This window comes from Sorex araneus, chromosome 3 (assembly GCF_027595985.1).
Source record: "Sorex araneus isolate mSorAra2 chromosome 3, mSorAra2.pri, whole genome shotgun sequence".
Classification (NCBI taxonomy): Eukaryota; Metazoa; Chordata; class Mammalia; order Eulipotyphla; family Soricidae; genus Sorex; species Sorex araneus.
The window spans coordinates 118,480,958-118,500,793 of NC_073304.1; the positions used below are offsets into that span (position 1 = coordinate 118,480,958).

Here is a 19,836-nt window from a genome sequence, read left to right on the forward strand (position 1 = left end):
AAAACAGTAACAAGGAAGCTGGAGGGATAGCACAGCAGGTAGGCGTTTGCCTTGCATGCGGCCTACCCGGGTTCTAATCCCAGCATCCCATATGGTCCCCTGAGCACGGCCAGGGGTAATTCCTGAGTGCAGACCCAGGAGTAACCCCTGTGCATCACCGGGTGTGACCCAAAAAGCAAACAAACAAACAAACAAACAGTAACAAGTCTCACAATGAAGACGTTACTGGTGCCTGCTCAAGCAAATCGATGAACCATGAGATGACAGTGCCACAGTGCTACAGGGAACACAAGGTGTCATGTAGACTCACGAAAAGCAGATTCATATGCCCTACATCTCATTATCAAATTTTTGTACCAAAGATATTTTATTATAATGTTGGGGTTTTTTTTTTATCATAATTGGCTCCCATTTCAAAAGAAGTCAGTCATGTTGGAAATGAAGTCAAGAAAATTCAAGTCATGAGATATTTTTTTCTTATTTTGTTTTTTAAAATTCTTTCTTATGAAACATAGTTTACCTTTCTTTTGTTTTGTTTTGGTTTTAGAGACACATTCTACTGTGTTCAGGGATTATTCCTGGCTCTGTGCTCAAGAATCTCTCCTGGCAGTGCTCAGGAGACCATATATGGTATTGGGATTTGAACCAGGGTAGGCCACGTGCAAGTCAAACACTTTAACTTCCATAATATCTTTCTGGTCTCATTTTTTTTAATTGGTCATATTTCTTTAAATTGAATTTTTTCCATTTTCTAGATCTCTATAGTTACTTGGTTTCCGGTTGCTAAGTTCTGATTTGTTATCTTAATAAAACATAGGTTGTGTTTTCTGTAGAATTTGGTTGACTCATGTCTTTGAATAACCACACCCTTGTAATTAGAGATTTGGTTGTCCTCAGAGAGTGGTACAGTCAGCATGGAAATATTATGCCAGCGGCACTAACGTCCTATTTTTGAATGAATATGGAAACTAGTCAAGAGATTTACTCAAAGCTAGATGGAGCCTGCTCTATGAAATCAATAAACCTGAAATTTGGTCTCAAAAAAAAAAAAAGACGTCATGCTTTCAAAAAGCACTACTTCCTATGCTTCCAACACCTCAAAAATGTCTGCTGCTTTTTCCTTCACCCCAGTCAATAACCTGCAGCTTTTTTTTTATGAATGATGCATTTGTGACTTACAATACTGTTAATGTTAGTTTCATGGCACATCATTTGTATCTTTAGGGTACCCACTTCCTTCCTGTTCTACCTCCCATCCCCCGCCCTCAGCTAAATTCTGTAGACCAACTCTCACTTCTGTTGCAATTTTTTAAAAAAACCTGCCCATCCATTAAGATTTTACTCAATTCATGCCAGTCACTGAAAGTCAGTGTTCTAGAGAGGTAGAGTGATGACAATCAGAGCACTGCTTCAGCCCAGTTTGTGTATCAGCCTCCCAAGTTCTGTTGCCTTTTGATCATTTAGCCATTTGCTGCTCTTCTACTGTGTATCTTTTTATTTTGTTTTGTTTTATTTTGTTTTGGGGTCACACTCAGCGATGCACTCCTGGCTCATGCACTCAGGTGGTGAGTGCTGGGGAGACTATACGGGATGCTGGAAATCGAACCCGGGTCAGCCGCGTGCAAGGCAAATGCCCTACTGCTATGCTATCACTCCAACCCCTACTGTGTGCCTTAAGTCGTACAGGCCATGAGAGTGAGATCATTCTGTGTCTACCCCTTTCCTGCCAACAGACTTCACTCAGCATAATACCCTCCCGTTCCATCTATGTTGGCAACAAACTGCATGGTTTTGTCCTTTATTACAATTATAGCTTTTTAACTTTGCCAGAAAAGTTAGGAGAGGGGGTTCTGAGAATAGAGTCTGTGTTAAGATTTCATGTCCCCTCCCCCCAAACAAGTGCTCTTTAAGAATTATCTGCAAGAACAGGGGTGATTACCCGGCTCTGATCGTGCACGTGAGGGGGCGGGAGGAGGGGCTGGAGCTGAACAGTGGTCCTCGGGACCAGCTTTGGGACTTAGGGGAGCCAGGAGTCAGCCCTAAGCACTGCTAGATGTGGTCCCAAGACAAACAAACGAATAATCTGATAAAGAGCCATCCTGCCACCCAACGCAAGATCCCATGCCCTCACCACCACCCGCAGATAATTGACAGGAAGGGGCAACGTGCAGTATGGCTGAGAATTAGGAGGGCACCAGTGCTGGAGTCGTAGTGAAGACTGCACAAAATGGACAGGCTGCAGCAGTGTGAAAAAGACCCTGTGTACATTTAGCCTCCCAAAGTTACTTGGAGTACTTCATTTTGGACATGCCCAAACCTCTAAACCTTCCTCTCTTTCAATACCTAATCTCCCTCCCTCCTTTCCTCCCCCCTCCTATCTCTCTCTCATTTCAGCTTTTTCTTGCTTCTGATTAGCTTACAATGGGTAATAGTGAGAAATTTGGTTGCTGCTGGCTTCAAGCATCAAAAGCATTCACATTAACTCCAGCAGAAAAAGACAGTATTTCCTAAAGCTCCCACAAGAGAGCGACACAGAAGGTCTTAACCCTGTGCCTTCTGTCTTCGGAAGGCTGTCTTCAGCGGGGAACTCAGAGGGGGAAGAGTTGAGTTTCCCTTCCCACCTCAGCAGATCCCCAGCAGCCAAAAACCTCCAGAATTCAACCACACAGCCATGATCAAGGCCGCTCTCCACAGGCTCAGATGACCCTCACCTATGAGGGAATCTGCAGAAAAACCCTGGTATGCGGGACCCATGACTGAGATCTCCCAGCTCCCTTGGAATGGAACTGGGACTGCTCCACCCAGCTCCCCAGTTTTCCAGTAGCTTGGCAGTCACACCCACAAATTGCCTCTAGCGCCATGTAATCTCATCAAAGGCCAAGACCCAGAGATTATGAAATAAAGCTTCCAGAAGAGAGAGACACAAAACATCCTGGGGCATGTGTCCACATTTGTGGCCACACAAATTCTTACGCACTGATGTACCAAAAGAAGCACACATTTGTTTGGGTTTAACATATATGTTTCTAATCTCTTATACAAGGTCTTAAATGGCTCCAGGATGAAATACAACAATCTTCACACACTTTCCATGATGGTAGTGGGAAGGTGCACTATGGTGGAATTGGTATTTGAATATTATCTGTAATGAACTAATGTGAACAACTTCACAAAAATAAAATTAAATTTAAAAAATAGACAATATATCTTTTTTCCTCCAGCACAGGGTCGACTGAATTCTTTGGACTCTGAACCAAAATGTGTACAGGAATAAGTGGGGGTGAGTAGATGATATAATTTTCTCATGGAATAGGTTTTGGTCCCACAGCATCTGCTTTGTCCAAAAAGGAAGGGGACTCTACATTGAATCGGTTCCTAGTTGGAACGAGTATTTTTGGTTTTTGTTTTTGTTTGGTGGCCACACCCAGTGATGCTCAGGTATTGCTCCCAGCCATGCTTAAGGACCATGTGGGGTGCCGAGGATCAAACCCAAGTTAGCTGCATGCAAAGCAAGTGCTCTACCTGCTAGATTATTGCTCTAGCCCATAAAGAGTTTTATTATCAGAATAATCAAGGGAGGGTTACTGAAGAGACTAAAAGAATGACATCCATTACAATATTCATTTAAAGATCTCATCATAATAATGGAGTTCTTAAAGGAGTTCCCATAGTTTGAGAAATGGAAATCACCATTCAATACTTAAACCACAATTCCTATTCATTCGATAAATAATCATCAAATATCTGTTATGTACACTGTAGACTGTATCCTGTGGGCTCAGTAGTAAAACAAAACAAAACAGGACTGAGACTCTAGCTTCGTGGTAGAGAACTTGCAATGCCCAGGTTTGATGCTCAACACTGAAAAACAAAAAAATAGGGTCTGGTGAAATGGTTCAAGTGGCAGATCAGATAATTATCATGAGTTTGATGCCCAGCAATGCATGTACCCCAACCAGCACAGTCAGAAGTGACCTTGGGACTCCCCAACATTGATGTGCATGATCCCTGCGAAAACAAAATATGGGGCTTACATTCTCATCAATAACTCTAAAAAGTTAAATTTTTATTTAATTAGTCTGAAATTGGTCTCTGGCTAGAAATTTTATTACAGTTATTGAGCTAATAGAAAATGCAATCTGGCTTTCATTTTACTGTTTTTCCCCTTGTTGAAAACACCTCTGTGTTTTCAAGATACAAACAAGATCCATCCTTGAAGGGAAAGGAGCTGATTCATGTGACTGACCAGCAAGTAAGACAGTTACTGGCTTTTATGCTTTGGTATTGGTGGAAACTGGAATCATCTAGACACACCCAAATATATTATGCAGCATCCTTGAGCTTTAATTTCTGAATAAAACAATGCTGTGCATATTTAATCAAGAAAAAATGGTTATATTTTTGTTTCTGGGCCACACCTGACAGTACACAGGAGTTACTCCTGGCTTTATGCTCAGGAAACCATATGAGGTGCTAAGGATCAAACCTGGATGTGCAAGGTAAACCAGCTTTCTCCTGTACTATCTCTCCAGCCCCAAGAAAAACTGTTTTTATAGTTGACTCAGAAAGCAATGAGAAAAATTCCTTTTGAAAGTCAACAAGAGAAGGATTACAACAATTTTGTGTCATGTTGCCATTATCTGCTGTAGTCTGAATGTTTGTACCATTACCCCACACACCAGACACACCCCATTCCTATCAATTCTCATAATGAAATCTAATTCCCAATGTGTCGTATATCAATGTGTGGCCTTTGAGAGGTGATTAGGTATAAAAACGAAGCTCCCATTAATGAGATTAATGTCCTTATAAAAGAGACCCCTCGATGGCCAAAGCGACAGCACAGCTTGCCTTGCCTGTGACCAACCCAGGTTCGATCACCAGCATCACATATGGTCCCCTGAGCCTGCCGGAAGTGATTCCTAACTGCAGAGCCAGGAGTAAGATCTGAGCACCACCAGGATTGGTCCAGAAATATAAAAAAGAGACCCCATAGTGCTTCCTTGCTCCTTCAGCCATGTAGGAACACAGCAAAAATGTGACTGCCAACGATCAGGCAGTAGCTCTCTGTAGACAATAAATCTACTAGTGTCTTCACCTTGTGCATTCAATCCTCCAGAATTATGAGAAATAAATTCTGCTGTTTAAACCACCCATGATACTCTGTTAGAACATCCCCAAAGAAGTAAGACATGATATTTGGGGAGTATCAGGAGAGGCCTCCCAAACAGTGCTCAGGAGGCCTGAGAGCACTCCCAGCAATTCTTGGCCAACCTCAGTGCTAGGGCCCTAAGACTTAGTGCGACTCAGGCTCCGTAATACTGGGAACCACGAAAGCCACCCTGGTATGTTTGAGGCCTCCAGGGTCACCCTCATGATGCTCAGGAGCCCATGTGGTGCCTGGATTGAATCTGGGTCAGTGCCTGAGTCCTGTACTATCTCACTTGCCTGAAGACATACTCCTGAGAAGAGCACAAAACTAGCAATGCATTTAGTAGGCTCATTTTTGTTTTGTTTTGCTTTTTTTGGTCACACCCAGCAATGCTCAGGTTACTCCTGGCTCTGCACTCAGGAATTACACTAGCAAATCATTAAAGGAATTTTTGAAAGGCAAACACAAGCAAGTTTTGGCATATCGTTAGGGTTTTTTTTAACTGTATAGTACATATCACTCATTCCCTAATGCAATGATTCTCTACTTGAGGTAAACTGTAGAAATACCTTTTTTAAAATGTTGGGAGAAGGGCCGGAGAGATAGTTAAATGGACGAAGTGCACATTTTGCATAAAAAAGGCTCAAGGTCGGAGCCAGAGTGATAGTACAGCGGGTAGGGCGTTTGCTTTGCACGCGGCCAACCCAGGTTCCATCCTTGGGATCCCATATGGTCCCCTACCACCGCCTGGAGTGATTCCTGAGTGCAGAGCCAGGAGTAATCTCTGAGCATCGCTGGGTGTGACCCAAAAAGCCAAAATAAAAGAAAAAAAGAGGTCCAAGGTCAATCCTCAGCAGTGTATGGTCTCCCTATGCATCTTTAAGAGTGACCTCTGAAGATAAAGCCAAAAATAGCTCCTGAGTATCACCAGGTGTGATCCCAAACCAAAAAGAAAACAAAGGAAAAAAAACACAAAGAGATAGGACTGGGCATTGATATTCTATAAAAAGAATTGTAGATTATTTTGTGTATTACCACATTTGATAATCATAAAATACTAAGATATCTAGAGAGAAAAAAATCATATATTTTTAATTGAGAACATTTGGGTGTGTACATTTATTTTATTGACAGTCTGTCATCAGTGAATCAATTAACTTTTGTTGTTTTAGTATCAGGGGTCACACTTGTTGAGGTGCCAGGGGTTGTACATGGTGATGGGTTGGGTACTGGATATTGAACACCAGACCTCACACATACACAGCAAGCACCAAACCACACCCCACACTTTACTATCCACACACTTTAGTTCTTATCATTGAACCCATATCCACCTTTTATAAAGGGAGAGAGAGGGCCAGAGATATGAGTATATGGATTAAGGAGTTTGCCTTGCAAGTAAACCCACCTAAATTTGATGCCCAGCACCACTTATAATCCCCTGAGCACCACCAGGAGTGACCCCTGAGAACAGAGTTGGGAATAGTTCCTGAGCACAACAGTATGTGACCAAACAAACCCATACACCAAAGAAAGAAAGAATTCTATATAATTTCACCTGTCTTCCTTTATCTAATTTCTGTTTTTCTTTTTTCATTCAAGTACTGTAGTATTAATAAGATAGTGCATATAAATTAGTCATACTGAGCTTCTCAAGTAAAGTTCAATATTTAAAAATAGCTACAGAAATACACACCAATCTTTCCCCTCATTTGATTTATATTGTAAAAAAATGTGTTGAAGCTTGAATTTTGTGAGGCAAACATCAACATTCCTGACCTATTGTGCTCTCCATGAATCATAGTAAGCTACCCATCTGCCACAGAGTGATTTTCCATCTTCCCTGTGCTGAATGAAAGGAGGTAATGACAATATTTCATTAGGTCCCAGATAAGAAAACAGTAATAAATATTATCACTGAAATTATGAATTATTTCAGCTGTCTTTGGGATTCCTGGGGTGAAATTCTGTTTTCTAATATACCCCAAATCCCACCCATTGGGTTAGTATTGTGGCTTGATCTTTAGCTCTTATGCAATTTTTGGGGGGTGGGAGTTTGGTTTGGGTCATTCCTGGTAGGGTCCAGACTTATTCTGGGCTAAGGACCATTCATATTCTATTTTCCTGATGAAGTTTGGGGGACCATATGCATTGCCTAGAATTGAATTGGAGTCAGCTATGGTTAGAGCAAGCAACTTAACCCCGTGTACCATCTCTCCTGTTCCTCCTAAACACTTTCTAAATCAAGTTACTCTGTAGATGAAGCAGAACATTACATTACTTAAAGGTAAACAGGCCTAATCACTGGACTACTCATGTGAATTTTTTTCTCCTTTTAAGCTCCAAGTCACAATTCAGCAGCTGGTTAAATTTTTTTTTAAAAAGCCACATTTTTCTGGCTGAGGCTAGGTGCCAGCCAAATCCAAACTGGGGCTGCTGGATTCCTCCTGAAAATTCTGGCACATCATATTATTGAAGCAGTTACACATATTTATAGTGTAGAAATAGAGCAGACTCAGTCACTATGCCATAGATGATACTGTAGTGCAACAACCTTACACCAAGAAAAAACTTGGGGTGGAAGACAGGTTTTATTTATTTATTTATTTATTTATTTTGTCTACTCTGGGTTTGGTGATTGTGCATTACTTCCTAGAGGTCCTGGAATGATGGAGGATCATGTGATACCAGGGATCAAACCTAAGATTCCTGTGTGCAAAGCATGTGCTGCAAGATATCGCCTTTAATCTATCTCCTCAACCAAAAAGAACTGCTTTGAATTAAAGTCAGTATCAAGAAGAAAACAGCAGGAGAATATCTTAAAAAGTGTAAATTTACTATATTCCTGCCAACAACAAATTCAAAGCTAACAGTTTCGAAGAGGGCAAGCCTTATCTATAGCATAAACCAGGAATTTCTAAAACCAAAGATCCTTTGTTGATACTACTACATGGTTGTAACTATTATGAAGCACGAGTTGCTTGCAAATGGAAAATACAGCCAAAGGAGAATGAAGATGAATAAAGCATTTCTATATCTGGAAGCAGATGGTTTTTATTTTGAGATAAATAAACATTTAGTCCTCTCCATGAATAAGTCACTGTGGCATGAGAAATAATGTTATCGCTAATAATAGTAAGAACAGATAACAATTAGTGAGCATGATTTCATGCCAAGCACGATTAGTGCCTTATATGCATTATTTCTTGTAAACCTTGCAAGAATCTAATTATTCCCAACTTCCAGACGAAAGAAGCAGAGTCCTGATAAAAGTAGTAACACCACTTTTGCTCAAAGTAGTACGAAGTCATTGATCTGAAACCTGGTCCCGTCTTATTCCAAAACCCAGGCTCTTCAGAATTACCCAATTCATTTTCCTAATTTACAAAAGAGACTACATAGCTATAGCTACAGGTTCAAAATATCCTATTTTTGTACTTTTTGCAATTACTCTGGGCCCTTGGCAATGAGTCTGTCACCAGTAATAGACAAATCTCTAATGGAAATATAGTAGCTAACAGTTAGCTGCAATTGTGAAACAATTTGGAGGTGCTGAGTGTGCTGCACAGAGAGAGAATGGAAACAACTGTGAAGTACAAAGCAAACATTTGGTAACTAACTACAAATATTCACATACATAGTGTTTACAAAGATCATCATAGACATTGCTGGTTATGCTCAGCAGAAGTAGCCCCTGCAGTCTTTTCTGGGGGAAATGATGCTATTGTACCCAAGAAGCAATTGGTTTTCAAGGAACTATGAGGGGGAGGGGAGATGCTTTGGCATCACGGCTCCTTTTTATATTGCACCAAATGGAATGAGCTGACATATTAGAAGTTGTTCATGAATGACTAGTGATAGGGTTTTTTTGCCAAATAAACATTGTCATATGATTTGAATAGCTTATATACATCCAAAGTAAGCCTCTATTAAAAATATTATTTTTAAATGTTCTTGTATTCTAAACATCACCTTTGTTTTAACATATTTTCATAATATTGAACTGCATGGATGGCTAAAAATTTCATTTGATCTGGAAAGAAAATTTCATTTGATAAAAAAAACATTGTTTAATCTGAAGATGAAGAGATTTCTGATAACGGAGGGGAAAATAAGCATGCAATGCTTCTTCACTTGTTTTGATAACCTCTTAATGTGTATGTATATTAACATTTTCAGAAAACATAGGAGAGTTTTGATGAAAACCCTGTGTTTGTCCCTAGTGCCAGAAAAATCTACGGCTTTCCTCCAACATCCCACTCCCCATGTGCCATAGCTGGTACTGACGCTGAGTCTCCTGGTGGGGTGATTGAATCTAAGTGCTATGCAAGAGTGAGTGTAGTTTATCAGAAGGCTCCAGCAACTGCAAGTAAGCTGGTTCTTACACACCTTAAAGTGTTTAAGAATAACGTGGAGAGCTAATTAACTGGGATAACTAGTCCTTGCTCCTAAAATTGGTGGGAAAATTTGGATTTCTTGGGCCATGAATGTCACTTAGCAATAGAGCACTTGTTTTATATGTGTGAGACTCTAAGTTCAATTCTCAGCATAGAAAAAAAAATTGCTTTGCTGATGAGCATATATAGTATGAGCATACATACTGACCTAGAAATATCTGGGAAAAAAATGTTCAAAACTTTTGAACTTTAATTACATTCCTGAGTGCAAATTTTATTCTGTAAAAGGTAGACTTTAAGAGAACATAGAAATTGGCAAAGGATGTGTATTCTTTGACTAGCTAGAATCATGATTCATAGAAAAAGAAGAAACTCTATGTATTCAACAGAAGTTCCTCTGGAAATAATTAAGGCTTTTTGCTCTAGGATAATATTGGAAGATGGACACCAAAATTAATGAGGTGTTAGTAGACTTGATGACTTTAGCCATAAATACCTTGACTCTTAAGTCCCTCGCAGTTTTAATATTAAATTTCTAGATTGGTGGTCAGCAGATTTGCAGCATCAGTGTCACCTGAAGATGTGTTAGATGTTCTCTGTTTTATTTTTGGTTAGAAATTCCTTGGATCACGCCTCAGGCTTTCTGAATTAGAAACTTTGAGGGGTAGTGTCGTTCAATCTGTGGTTTAACAAACAACTTCAGGTCATTCTAATGCATGCTAAAGTCTATGATTCACACTGGCAGATTAATGGTTCTCAAATTTAGGACGTATGAAAATCGAACTTATCTGGGAGCACTTGCTTAAAATATGAGTTCCTATTCTTTTCTTAACATGGACTGAATTTTTTTTTATTTTGTTTTTGAGGGCAACATTTGGCAGTGCGCAGGGCTTACTTCTGGCTCTTTGCCAAGGAATCACTCCTGGCAGGGCTCAGGGGATCATATGTGATGCTAGGGATCGAACCCTAATCAGCTACATGCAAGATAACCACTTTACCCACTGGACTATCTCTCTGGGTGTCCCCACTCCCACTTTTTATTGTTGTTGAGGTTTTTTTTAGCACTTTGAGGTAATTCCGATGTAGAGAGCACTCAGAGAAACAGTGCCCTAAGTCAGAAACTGTCAAACTATATCAGCACCCACATTTTACATAAAGATTCTGCAAATAAAAACATTCATAATAAAAACAAGAGTGTCATAAAAACAGTATTTACTCTTACACATTAACTCTGATGTTTTCTCTTGTACCTCATTTAAATACCCCTGTAACAGAACTAGTAAGTTGGAAACCACTTACTAGTAAGTTTGGAAACCACTAATAAGCTGCAACTGCAGTTTTGCAAAACTTTACACCCTCTGCTCGGTGCTTCTTAGTCTTTCTAGCCTTTATAGGACATTAGAATCATCTGGAGAGACAATCAAATCAAAGTAGTTCAGAAAGACTGACATTAAGCTTGAGCCTCTAAATGTCTAACAATTTTCAAGTGTTGCTATTGCTACCGGTACATATATTTCATTTCAAATGCCCAGGTCTGAATCATAGGAATGCAAGGGAACAGCTAATTTAATGCTTCTTCCTCTTATGAACCACCTCCCTTTAAGATACTGTGTTTCAGAAAAAGTTACAACTAGCCTAGTGTTACTGTCTGGCCTATACGTAATGGATAGTGAGGTTTTTTTTTTTATTTTTTATTAGTGAATCACTGTGAGGTACAGTTACAGATTTACAAACTTTTGTGCTTACATTTCAGTCATACAGTGGTTGAGTGCCCATCCCTCCACCAGAGCCCATTTTCCACCACCAATGCTCCCAGCATCCCTCTCACCACCCCCACCCCTTCCTCCCCACACCCCACCCCGCCTCTGTGGCAGGACATTCCCTTTTGCTCTCTCCTTTTGGGTGTTGTGGTTTTCAGTAGAGGTATTAAGTGGCCATCATGTTCGGTCTACAGTCTACTTTCCGCTCACATCTCCCATTCCGAACGGACCCTCCTAGCATCCTTTACTTGGTGTTCCCTTCTCTATCTGAGCTGCTTTTCCCCCCAGCATGCAAGAGCAGCTTCTAAGCTGTGGAATGATCCTCCTGGTACTTATCTCTACGGTTCTTGGGTCTCTCATTCTGTTACTTTATATTCCACATATGAGTACAATCTTTCTATGCCTATCCCTCTCTTTCCGACTCATTTCACTTAACATGATACTTTCCATGTTGATCCACCTATATGCAAATTTTATGACTTCATCTTTTCTAACAGCTGCATAGTATTCCATTGTGTAGATGTACCAACGTTTCTTTAACCAGTCATCTGTTCTCGGGCACTTCAGTTTTTCCCAGATTCTGGCTATTGTAAACAGTGCTGCAATGAACACATAAGTGCAGATGTTATTTCTACTATTTTATTTTGTATCTCTGGGGTATATTCCCAGAAGTGGTATTGCTAGGTCAAATGGGAGCTCAATTTCTAATTTTTTGAGAAGCGTCCATACTATTTTCCAAAAGGGCTCCACCAGTCGGCATTCCCACCAGCAGTGAAGGAGAGTCCCTTTCTCCCCCTCACCCATGCCAACACCGGTTGCTCTTGTTCTTTTGGATGTGGGCCAATCTATGTGGTGTGAGGTGGTATCTCATTGTCGTTTTGATCTGCATCTAAGGGATTCTTAACATTATTGGTAACACTGGGGAAAGGCATGTGCCACACCCAGCAGTTCTCAGGAACTACTCTTGGCTCTGTGCTCAAGAGTAACCTCTGAAGGGGCTGGAGCAATAGCACAGCGGGTAGGGCGTTTGCTTTGCACGTGGCCGACCCCGGTTCGATTCCCAGCATCCCATATGGTCCCCTGAGCACCGCCAGGAGTAACTCCTGAGTGCAAAGACAGAGGTAACCCCTGTGCAATGCCGGGTGTGACCCAAAAAGCAAAAAAAAAAAAAAGAGTAACCTCTGAAAGTGCTCAAAGGAAGCAGGCTGGGGATGGGAGGGAAAACTGCAGACATTGGTGGACAAAAGGGTATAGGATAATATTTCGATACCAGGGCAAGCTGTGAGCTACCCTGGTATCGAAATGGGCCAGGCCAAAGCGCCACAATACTCAACTATAAGTTGAGAGCATGGTCATAGACAAATGCTGTCATGATTCAAAAGTAATGATGAGACTAGGACCCTGCTGGGTTAGGATGACTAATCTGGCCTGAGGACTGTGGTCTGGAATATATAGTGAATGTCCTCAGGAGAAACCAAACTTTAAGTTTGATATATCTCTTACTGTGCTCATACAGAATGACTTTGCTAGAAATATTAGAAATAAATTTATTATTATAACTATTTAAGTGGATTACTAGCTGAGGAAGGAAGAAAGCGACACACCCTTGTTTGGATCCCACCCTTGAGGGGATCTCCTAGTAATCTGGAGTAATTTCCTTAGATGAGATTTTGTTAATCTCCTGGAGAAATGGTCTTACCCCTCTTTGTTGATTTGTTAATGTTCAACCCCCCTTTGTGTCACCACCCTATGTAATTGCTATGTAAACTAAGACTGTAAGCGGGAGAGAAGACAGAGGCAAGACAGAAGAGTCAGAGAGAATACAGAGGCAAGACAGAAAAACAGAGGCAAGAAAGAATCAGCAGAGAAGACACAGGAGAAGACAGAGAATGGAGACAGAGAGAGGTCGGAAAAGACCAGAGGAGAGACTACAGAGACAGAGACAAAGATAGACAGGAGAGAGCACAGTGGCACTCACAGAAGCAGAGCCCAAGGAGGAGCCATCTCGATCTGGTCCATACACAGCAGCTCGAGAGTACCAAATGCAAGCAGAGAGAGAGAGAAAGAGAGAGAGAGACGCCCCGAGAGCCCTTAAACAACAGAACACAACACACACATCATCACCCCCTCCCACGTGCTCACTTTTGTAATTTTTCACAGAAAGGGGCGTTAGTGAAGGGACTGGTGTTAGAACAAACATGGTATGACTAAAACTTAATAGTTAATGACGTTGTAACCCTAATTCACAGTGATTAAAAAGTATCATCCAAAAAAGCCCCACCAAAAGTAAATAAAAGAACCATTTGTGGTGCCAGAGATCAAACTGAGGTTGGCAGCATCAAGGCAGGAGCGTACCCTGTACTATCTCTTTGGTCCTATTGGTAATATTTAGCGGAGTGTCAAACTCTCAACCTCTATATATTCAAGTAGGCACCATCTCAAGTTGGTGTATTCATAAGGACCCAAGAGAAAATTTTTGTCTTTCATCATCTCTCTGATTTAACTCCAAAACTGCAGAAAAAGAGACTAAAATCCATGTATTTTAGAACAATGATATATGTGTCTTGGGTCACAATACTAAAATTAGTTTCAAGATTGTCAAGTGAGCATTGAATCAGAAAAATAAGTTTGTCAAATATTTCTAATGTTTATGCATTTTCTCCAGAACAGAGAATTTACTTGTCCAGGCTTTTGGATGGTATCTGAAGTTTTGAATGCCATTATCTATCTCTAGAAACTTTTCTAGACTTCTCCAGCTGATTGATCTGCTTTCTGAATATTTTTTAGTCGATACATCAGGTACTCTGCATTTTTTGGATGTCTGTGCATCTCTTCTCTAACCTATAATTTATACTTCACTGTCACTGTCACTGTCATTCTATTGCTCATCGATTTGCTCGAGCGGGCACCAGTAACGTCTCCATTGTAACAACAGTAACAACAGTAACTTGTTGTTACTGTTTTTGGCATATCAAATACACCACAGGTAGCTTGCCAGGCTCTGCTGTGCGGGTGAGATACTCTTGGTCACTTGCCAGATTCTCCAAGAAGGATGGAAGAATCAAACCCTGATCAGCTGCATGGAAGACATAGGCCTAACCACTGTGTCCCCAGAAAGAACAATTTTATTTTTCATTTTTAGGGAAAGACATGTGTTTAACCCAGAGCCTCTTACATATGAAGCCTGTGTTCTGTCACTGAGCTACACCCCCCAGCACCTGCGTGTATATATTTATTTATTTATTTATTTATTTATTTATTTATATATATATTTTAATTTTTATTGAATCACCATGTGGAAAGTTACAAAGTTCTCAGGTTTATGTCTCGGTTATACAATATTCAAACACCCATCCCTTCACCAGTGCCCATATTCCACACCAAAAACCCCAGTATACCCCCCCGCCCCCGTGCCCCGCCCTCAACTGTATAACTGATGAATTTCACTTCATTTTCTCTTTACCTTGATTACATTCCATATTTCAACACAGAACTCACTATTGTTGTTGGAGTTTTCCCCCAAGAAAGACAGCCCTACTACCAAGGAAGCATTTGATAATTAATTTTCCATTGCTGAGAATGAAGAGATATGTAGCCCCACTGCTCCAAGTACATAACTCTTTTTTTTTCCTTTTCCCTTTTCCTTTTTTTTCCCCCTCATCCCCCTTCCCGCGCCTCATAGTATGGTGGACGCCACGCTGCGTTTCTCCCTGAAGATGGGAAACAACCGGGAAAGAGGGATATTTCCTCTTCTCGGCTGGCGTGGGGCTGTTGCTTAGTTCACAGTCCAGAGAAGTGGCTGCTACTTTAATAACCTTCAATATTCCAACAAAAACTCATTGTTATTATTTGGAGATTCCCCCCCAAGTCAGACCTGTTAAAAAGAAACTGTTTCACATTGCTGACAATTATAGATGTTAAGTTTTGGATTTCTGTATAAAGTCCAGGGAAAATTTTGCCAGAAATTGCATAGCCCAGCTCACAGTCCCAGTGCATTGCTGTAAGAAGTCTCTGGAATCAAAGTCTTTAGGCGCAGAGGGTCCATTTCACTCTCAGAAGCTCCAAATTTATCTGGGCCAAGGCCATGCCGGTTACACCCACTTCCCATGATTCCCTAGGAACCCCAAGTGTAAAAATCTAATACCTCTGGGTTAGGAGTCTTAGAAGATGGCGCCTGCCATGTGGATGCTGCTGCCGCCGCCATTTTCCGTGCAGGAAGACAGGGTAGGGAGGAAAGATCCACCCCCAGGCAGTACAGAGTTGTAGCCCAGTTCACAGTCCCAGTGCATTGCTATTAGAAGCTGCGCTGGATGCCCGAATGTGTTAGGTCTCTGGAATCAAAGTCTTTAGGCGCAGAGGGTCTGTTGCACTCTCCTTGCGTGTATATTTTTTTGAGACATCTAATTTGCTCCCTCTTATTCACTACCGTAGTTTGAGTATTAGACTATTAGCATCAAGAAAATACCATCCTCTCCCAGATTTCAGTCTAAATATTCTCCAAGGCAGAGATGTAACTTAGTGGTAGAGTAGTTGCCTTTATCTTGTGTGTGTAAGGCCCTGGGTTCTATTCTTGGCACTGCAGAAATTATAAAATTAAAAATACATATTTTTCCATTCTCTTATATTTTAATCAAATTAATAAAAGATATCCTATGTATTCAAAGGCCTCCAATACTAAAATGATGAAACAAAAAAATAGCAGGACACTGTCATGTCCCTCCCAACACTTTCCCTGCAACTTGCTGTCAGGAGACAGCTATTTTCAAACTTTCAGAAGCTTGTTCATTTTATTTATATTGGGGATGATTTGGGGGATCAAACCTGGTAGTGCTCAGGGCATACTTCTGTCTGGGCCTAGGGAATGACATACAGTGCCAGGGATCAAACTGGGACTGGAAGTCTGCAAAGCCAGTGCCTCAACCTCTTTACTATCTCTCCAGCTCCACGGCTATGAGTCCGGTTTCTGCACCAGATGCTCCTCTCCTCACCACGACCCCCACAGCATCAGGACCAACACCAAGCCCGGGAGTGACCTTGGGACCCTATATAAAACTTTCTACAAGCACTTCTCTCCAACCAAGTCTCTAAATAATAATTTTATGCTGCTATTTTTATTTTGGTATTTATTAACTGACTTTCTATGGATCTTATATCCAAGCATTTAGTTCTTGTATGAAACTCCCAATTTACTGATTTTATGTCATTTTATTTTATGTTAATAATTACTGTGTTATCAGGATGATATAAACATTCGATTCTGAAGTGGAGTACACTGTGAGAACATTTTCCTTTTTGTACAATTACTTGACTTTCCTAGATCAGCGATTGCTTCCCTCTGCCCATCCCCTTAGCTTATTAGAAAACAAAGAGAAGTTTTAAATTAGAAAAATTCTAAAGATAGTACAGTTAGGGGGGGCGGTGCAGAGAAATAGCAAAGCAAGTATGGCACTGGCCCTGCACTCCAACCCTAGTGCCTCACCAGGTCCCCAGACTCCCACAAGGAATGATCCCTGAGCACAGAGCCAGGAAAAACCCTGAGCACCAGCAGGTGTGGCCAAAACACAAAAACAAAAAAATAATAGAGTGAGTTCTCATAGATTCCACATTCAGTTTCTCCTATTATTGGTATATTACGTTGTTATAATTAATGAACCAATATTTATGTATTATATAAATATTATGCATTATCATATATGTATTTTGTTGGGTATCACATCCCTTGATGCTCAGGGGCTACTCCTGGCTGAATGCCTAATCCTTGCATACCCAGGCAATGTCAGGGATGAAACCTAGGGGTAGGGGAGCGTAGTCCAGCCCTTTAAGCTGTCTCTCCAATTCCTGATACATAGTAACTAACATAACAATATAACATAAATTCATGCTTCCCTTTTCATTTCTTGGTTTTAACTATTCTTCTTTTTCTGTTTTGTTCTCATTTGTAGTCCTGTCTCCTTAGTTTCCTACGGGCCCTTGCATTTTCCAGAGCTTCCTGTTAGAGAACCTTAAAGTTTTGAGTACTGATGAGGTGTTTTGCAAAATAACCCGAGTGGATTTGCCTGGTATTCTTCTCATGGATAGATTTGAGTTATATGTTTCAGACAGAAGTAACATATGCTGTTCATTGTCTCTCACTATGCTGACTGCATCTGAAATGAAGTGATTTGGTTGGGTATTTTCCCCCTTTCTGGAAAGTTTCCTTTTAGATCTCTGCTCTGCTCTGAACTTAGTCTTCTCCCAAGGTTCGCTGTTATCCTGAGATTTAGCTCCAAGTTTTCCTCAAGATTCCCCATATATAATATATTTTTAAGACCTTGCAATCTGAAATTAAATCTTTAATATGAATTTCCATTTACTGTAGAATTTCAGGGTATAGCTTCAGACCTCTATATATGCATAAAATTTTGGGGGCTGGAGTGATAGCACAGTGGGTAGGGCATTTGCCTTGCACGCGGCCGATCCGGGTTCGATTCCCAGTATCCCATACAGTCCCCTGAGCACCACCAGGGGTAATTCCTGAGTGCAGAGCCAGGAGGGACCCCTGTGCATCACTGGGTGTGACCAAAAAAGCAAAAAAAAATTCTATCACCAAATTTTTAGCAATTTTTTCACTATCAAAATGGCACGTCCAGACATTAGACATAGTTCAGGGGTTAGGATCCGTGACTTGCATGTGACTGACCCCAGTTTAATTCGGGGCACCACATGACCTCCTGAGCATTACTGACTGTTGCCCCAGAGGCTCTCAAGTATCTCTGAGTATGTTCCTAAAGGGTCCAAAGCCCATTGGGGGCCAGGTAACCCCCAATACTGCAGGATCTAAACAGCACCACATCCTAGTGCCCTTGCATTGAGCTTGGTTGACCAAGATTGCATATGGTCCCCTGAGCACCAAGAGGAGTGATTCCTGAGTGTAGAGCCAGGAATAACCCCTGTGCATTGCCGGGTGTGACCCAAAAAGAAAAAAAAGTAAATAAATAAATTAATTAATTTAAGGGTATTTCTTCAAGCATTTAAAAAAATTTTTCTTTTCTTTTCCTTTCTCTCTTTCTTTCTTTCTTTCTTTCTTTCTCTCTTTCTTTCTTTCTTTCTTTCTTTCTTTCTTTCTTTCTTTCTTTCTTTCTTTCTTTCTTTCTTTCTTTCTTTCTTTCTTTCTTTCTTTCTTTTTATTAGAACCCAGCAGTTCTCAGGGCTTACTCTTGGCTCTGTACTCAGGAATTACTCCTGGCAGGCTTGGGGAAACATATGGGATACCAGGGGTCGAATCCAGGTCAGCTAGGTGCAAGGCAAACACCCTACACATTATCACTCCATTCCCTTATTTTCTTATTGTTATAGTTAATATAACAATAGCTTATATAGTGTTAATGTTTATGGTCTTTGCATACCCGTGTGGCATCTTACTACCAACACCTTCCACCTTTACTACTTCAAGTCCATCTCTTCATTTCCCACCCCCATTTTCTTTCAAATTAGTGTTTTTATATCTTTTAATTAAGAGACTTATTTTCTCTCTCTCTTTTTTTTGTTGTTTGGAGTGGGGGACACACTCATCTGTGCACAGGGCTTACTCATGACTCTGCTCAGGAATCACTTCTAGCAGTGCCTCGGAAACCACACGAGGTGCCAGAGATCAAACCAGGTTAGCTGAATGCAAGGCAAGAGCCTTTCTTGCTATACCACTTCTCTGACTCCTATCTAAAGAGATTAAAAAATAGTTTCTTCTGGGGCTGGAGCAATAGCACAGCGGGTAGGGCGCTTGCCTTGCACGTGGCCGACCCAGGCTGACCCAGGTTCGAATCCCAGAATCCCATATGGTCCCCTGAGCACCGCCAGGGGTGATTCCTGAGTGTAGAACCAGGAGTAATTCCTGTGCATCGCTGGGTGTGACCCAAAAAGCAAAAAAAAAAAATAGTTTCTTTAGCTCTCTGCTCTATCTCTGTTTCTTCTAATAAGTTCCTTTCCTCAGCTCTGTCTCCTGTGTTAACAGTTTCTTCACATTTTGGATGATCATTGCTTGTCCATTCATATATGAGTAAGGTCCCAAAGTTCCTTGTGTACATAGGAGCTTGTTGCCTGGATAAGCATTCCTACGAATAGAGAGGTTGACCTAAGTCTTTTGTCTGGGGATGATTTGACTGGCTACTAACATTCCAGGAGGAGAGTGAGATATCCAAAGGAGGGAGGAGACAGTTTCAGGAGACTCACTTAATCTTCAAAGTTTTATGTCTCTATCCTTTACCTAGACTAGTATCTCTGACCTTAAGGTCTTTCTAGTTCAGTTCAAGAAAATATTGCTCTTAGGGAGGAGACCTATTGGTGATACGACAGGGGGATGGGTAGGATCTGTGGGTCTAACACCAGCATATGTAGACCATCAATCTTACCTGCTTTCAGACCATACTTCAACTTTGGATATCTTGGAACTTTTGAATTCTAAAATTTTCCAACTTTTTCAATATAATCAAATCGCTTCCCACTTATCTCAATGAGATAGATTTCAATGTCTTCTCTTTTCATTCTCTATCTC

The 19,836-nt window shown here is 40.9% G+C and overlaps 1 non-coding gene across 1 annotated transcript; it reads right to left on the reverse strand.

Annotated features, from left to right (window-relative positions):
- Nucleotides 1–1,313: 1,313 nt before the first annotated feature.
- Nucleotides 1,314–1,438, reverse strand: LOC129403982 (small Cajal body-specific RNA 8). Its single transcript, XR_008629600.1, has one exon. It is a non-coding gene; the product is annotated as a small Cajal body-specific RNA 8 (non-coding RNA).
- Between the last annotated feature and the right edge of the window lie 18,398 nt (nt 1,439–19,836).